We start from the raw sequence: 6,034 nt of genomic DNA on the forward strand, positions 1-6,034 counted from the left end.
AACTCGTTAAACGATTGATTGATGGTCGCTATCCAAACAGAAGAGTCACCAAAAACAGCATCAAACTCTCTTTGATTCCGCGGAGTGATTTACCTTTCAAAGACAAGAACCGAATTACCCACCGATCCTGCTCACGATCCTTTTTCTAAAATTCGTGAACACGCCTGCTACCATAATCTTTTTACGATACTTTCATGATAAGTAGTGATGAAAATTGAATTATTTTTATCCAGAAATGATTCCAAGAAAGCAAAGTTCATTTATAAAACTGCATTCATAAATTTTTGTATGAAAATATAATATTTTCATTATATTTTACTCATCATCCACTTATCTATACTTTTATATATATTTTTGTAATGTTACAAGCGTTTAAAATTATTTACATTTAACTTCTTCCATCTATTTAAAATAATCTTCTGCATAAAAATGTGCAGACCCATCTATACGTATACCAAATTTTTATCGGTCATTTTTATAGGTTTCTATAATGAACACAGATAGTACTTTATCTATTTTTCACTAGATGGCGGAAAAATCACATATTTTAATATGATGTTTATATATATTAAATAACTATGTTCATTTATTTTGTTATAAATATGATGATATCAAAATATTTGACAGATACAATACAATATTGATTAAATATCCTCGGTAGTGAAGAGTTCTATATGTCAAATCCTACCATAGCAGTTTTCTGTAACTGAGTATTTTTTATTCTTGCGATATTTCGAATATTTCAGTAGATGTCGCTGTAGATTTTGCATTGAATCCATTCTAAGCACAACCAAAATAAACAATAAAATTGATCTTCACTAGAATGTTTAGTTTAGTATAAAATTAAATATTGTACTTAAGTTGACTTGACCTCATACAATAATCAATGATAAAGTTTAGGTCTGTATTAAACGAAGTATATAGTTAATTTGTCATAAGGAATTATAATGTGATTCTTACGTTTACTTTAATGCCAAACATAATCAAATAAGAAAAAATAAAGAAGATTCAACAAGGATAGATGATTACTAAGAAGTGTTGAATTGAAGTTTATTGGATTGAAAATTTGAGTGTAGCTCTTTGCCCATGTCCCAAGATTAGAGGAATTTCAGCTTTGGATCAATTGGCGTTTTCAGACGTATCAAACTCTTAATCTTCATATTCTCTCTCCTTTTGTCCCATTATCTTACCTAATCGAACATTGTTTCTATATATTTGACTTTCAATTTTTTCAAAACTTGTATCATCGACAATTTAAACATCCCTCAAGCTTATGCTTAACTAAGCTAGCTTTATATACAAGTTTCTCAAAAACTCATACTCATCGCCCCACAGCTTTTCTAAGGAGTTTTTCGCTTTGATTTTATCTCTATATGCGATCTCAAATCCCCATCCAGTTTCTCTAGGGGATCATTCAATTTCCTCATTTGTTTTACCATTTCGCAACCACAACGACTATTCACAATGTATTTTTCGTCTTTTTCTCAATCAACATCCTTTCCTATTTTACACTACTATTATATCAATTAACTTATTTATCAAAATTTATTGACTACTTACATTGAAATAGCTTCTTAACTAAAGATAACTGGTAACCAAAAATCCAATCGCCTCGCAGACCAAAGTATTCAAATTTTGTAGATATCTTAAACAAGCAATCTTTAGATATGAAATCGTTATAAGGTGGCTATTGTCTTCTTGCTCAAGGTTAACTCAACCGACATGCTATTTTAGCAATAATCTCAATTCAAACACATACATAAAAGATTCCTACTATTTGCAGTTACAGACACTTTTTGTACATAATCGATTTTTGATCGATTGGATTCTATATGATAAATCAAAACGTAATAGATAGTGACTAAAACTAAGTATATCAACACAAAGTACTGCAAAGCTGGGTTTACATCTCAAAAGGTGCTTCTATGTGTTTGGTTGAGTATGAGAATTATTCATTTTGAAGTTTCGAAACCTAAAAACTTTGATGCTGCACTCTGTCTACATCAACGACAAATTATTCGGGCGAGAGAAGCTTTTTTTTACTTGAAAACAGTGAAGAACCAATCAAGACCGATTTTAAGTCAAGAAAACCTAAATTCTTTAGCTCTTTTATGCATAAATTCAAACCGAATGAACAAGATTTCAAACGGCGATATAATTGATGCTCTTGCAATTTAAAAGACCATCTAAAACGTATTTAATTGTTTTTTTTATAATCATGTTGAACATGATTGAAATTATTTTTGTTTCAAATAATGTATTTCGACTATTCTTTGTCCTGAAAATAGTATCTTAGTTCTCAAATTAAGAGCTGACTTTTCACTGTAAATAATGTAGTTTAAATAATTGTGTACTAAGGTATAAAATTTCAGAGGTCAGTAGAAGCGGCCAAGGATGGATAGCCTCTAGGTGGCGAATATATTAAAAAATAATCACAGTTTTTGTTATTTATGACCTTCTTTTTATGTGAGGTAAGAATTCTTTCAACAAAATCAATTCATATCCCTCAGTTTATCAATTTTACCCTCAGCTAATTTCACCAACGGATCGTAATGTAATAGATGGAAAGTATAACTAAAAATATTATTTATCCTGATTGGTCTTGACCCGATATTCCAAATATAGTGTACATTCAGTGGTAGTCACCTTGGTTGTTTTCACAATAATCGATACGTATCCATCTCGTTCAGCTACTTTGCACAAATAATTGATACAGTCAAGAATGTTGTTTAGTATTCCATTAGCGTTGGGGAGTCTAAAGTGACGTTATGACACGTGTTTGTCTTGATGTAACATAAGCTGTAAGGGAGAGCAAATAAGTTACATGTCATAGTAAACAAGGGTGTGTACGGGCCGAGATTATGCAGTCAAATGAGATTTTGGAATATGCATGAAAGCCACCGTGGGACCGTAGCACACCTGGATGTATTTACGTACGATCATGGAGAGATGTTGATATATCTATCAGAGACGTATTAAAGTTTATTTAACGTAACCTTACACTGAGCAAAAACTACAGGGTTTATAATCACTCACATCTTTAAAGAAATAATCCTTCAAATAATTAGAGAAATATATCTTGCGTTCTATTGATATTATTTGATACACATTTTTGAAATAGATAAAAAAGATTATAGGTGAGTATCATAGTGCTCAAGGGTGGATTATGACAAGATAGGTGCTGAGGGCTAACTATGATATCACTAATTTTCATTAACTCTAGTCTTTGAGTTTAAGCTATGTAGATAAAAGTCATGAGTCAGCTGTCTGTGTCGCGATAACACGTGCTTGTCGAGTAATTGTGTTTTCGGAATGAATGACCGATACAAGTTCACGCTTCAAGTTTCTGTTACGTTGTATCTGCGTACGAACACGAATTACGAAACTATGTGTACGGAATTTCAACAAGAATTTCCGAACTCGTTTTATAAATCGAAGACGTACCAGAAACTAAAATATGGAAAGAGTGAGCAGCCGCGTACTTTTGACGCACTTCACGAGGATAATTTCGATCGCAGATTGAAATTTTGCCAGTGGTATCTCGGTACATGCAGTCAGGATTATCCGCAGCTTCAGAATAAGTCCATTTTATGATTGGATGAAGTAACCTTCAAGCTAAACGGTACGGTCAATTGGTATAACTGCGTGTAATGGAACGACTGGAATCTTCACGTCTTCATTTAAGAAAAATTAAACCTGCCTGGTGTGTGTGTGTGGGCAGGTATTCATGCGAGAGGTCTCGTGTGTCCGTACTTTTTTGAGGGTCACGTGAAGAGTCAAAGATAGCGAGAAATACTCGAAGATTTACGTGGGCAAATTGACAACGATCCAAGAATCGCGAACATCCATCATTTCAGAATGGAGTTTCGCTGCACTACGCGTTTTATGTGCGAGAGTACCTTGATTTTAATTTTGGACTGTAATTGAAGAAGAATTTGAAACTTCGGTGACATATTGACATGCATCTCTTGGAGAAACGTTGCCGTAAGTGCATTAATCAAGGGCATCATTTTGAACACTTTTTCGAATCCCTTCCGTAATTTCTTTTAATAAATTAATTTTCATGCTACATTCCTTTCTCTTATTGCAAATTTGTTGCCTTATATATGTCGACCTTTGTATAAAAGAGAAAATAACACAGAAGCTCTTGTACAAGCTCAGTATAATTTTCTGATTTTTCAATTCCGAAAAAATTCCAGACACGAAAGTCTTAAATTCTATCTCAGTTATAGAATTTCCAGATTGATAATTGTTGTCTAATGTGAGCTTCATAATAATTCCCAGAGTGAACGAAGGAAATTTTTGCTAAATGTAAGGAAAGTAGTTCCCTGTGAATAATTTATAACGAATTCTGAACTATATTTTTTTCCCACTTACATATTTTCTTTCAAGGATCAGTTTGTTCTTAATCAAAGTTCTTGCTTAGCTCTGTCCCAAAGACATGCAAAACAGTGCAACCACTTTGTTCATCGAAAAGAATACTCACCATTTATAAACTGACACGAATTTGACACTAAAGGTCATTATATTTTGTTTTTAATTCAAATTTGGTGACATGTTATAAGCTTCTATACTCTGTGCAATAGGTACCTCAGCTTATTAATTTCCATAAAACGCCAATCGTTTATCTGAATAAAAGTTATTACCGTTTACTTCGGAAAAATAACCCTGTAGTTCTACATCTCTTTCACGATCAAAACTAATTTTAGTGTTTGAGGAAGGTCAATTTTTTTTTTTCAGTCTTGCAGTTGTCTATATGTGTAGGATAATAAATAGTATAGTTTTCTACCTAAGGATATTGGAGCGAGAAATGATCTGATTCTATAAACCAAGTAAGGCTCAAAAGGATAGAAAAATTTTCATAAATACTTGGCATTGACTGTGATGAAAACTTTAGCTCAAGTATCCAGTTATCGTCGGTTTAATTATCAGAATGCGTAACTCCTCGTGGGTGAACATTATAGGATGAGTAAGTAAAGACTAATCATTTTTACTATAGATGTAAATCATTCAAATGTAATAATGAATCTAGTAGTGATTTTAGTCAATTTTACAAATTGTTCCTAAATTTGCAAATCACATTATTAAGAAAATGGATTTTTCTATGATGCAATATTCAATCTTATTTGGAGTTGAGTTAGGACTTTTTATTCTTTTTATTTATAACTTGACTTGAGTAATAATTTTGTGATAAAAGTCAAGAGTCACAATGTCTCAGATAAAAACTACCAATAAATAAGTATAACTCTTAGTATTATTGTTTATTTAGGCACAACCTTCAGTTTGCAACATTTCATATTATAATTATCTTACGAAGTGAGTCACAGAGAGAGAAATGCTTTATTGTTGAGAAAATTGTTACAATTTGTTGAAAAAAGCTTGTGAGAACTAAAAAACAAACACGAAAATAGATAAATGAAGATACAAATAAAATAGAATTTCAATATATAGAAGAAAACCACAATGAGTAACAAAATTATAGGTAATGGTAATAATTAGTATATTAGTACACTAGTCGATAGCAAAATTAAACCAGTATAGAAGAAGTCCCTGCAGAGAGCCCAGCTCTCTTTTATTTGAAGTTTGAAGAATCGCTAAAATTGAGTCGCACCACACGTACTCCAGAAGGGAAGAGAATATCGGAGATGTGACTCAATAAGGGCATAATAAACTGTTAAGGAGGTGTATAATTTCAGTTCTTTGGAAACTGATCTCAGCGCAAAATTAGGTCATTAGATATGGTCCTATGAAGTATCATGAGATCAGGGTTGCTCCAAGAGAAACTAGTGTCGTCCGCAAATAGACATATTTTATAAACAGAAGAAACAAAATAGGGCCTAGTACTGAGCTCTGGGGCACTCCACATTGTATTGGTTTGCAAGGAGACATCGTTGTATCAAACCTCATAAGCACTGTAAACTTTTGTCTTTAAGTTCCTCTGCTATTTGTGCTTCATGGCCAAAAATCAATGAACTAGACTTACTAGGATTGATTTTTAATACATGTTATTTGAAACTGAAAGTAATTTCAGAGA

Source organism: Diorhabda carinulata, chromosome 5 (genome assembly GCF_026250575.1).
Source record: "Diorhabda carinulata isolate Delta chromosome 5, icDioCari1.1, whole genome shotgun sequence".
Lineage (NCBI taxonomy): Eukaryota > Metazoa > Arthropoda > Insecta > Coleoptera > Chrysomelidae > Diorhabda > Diorhabda carinulata.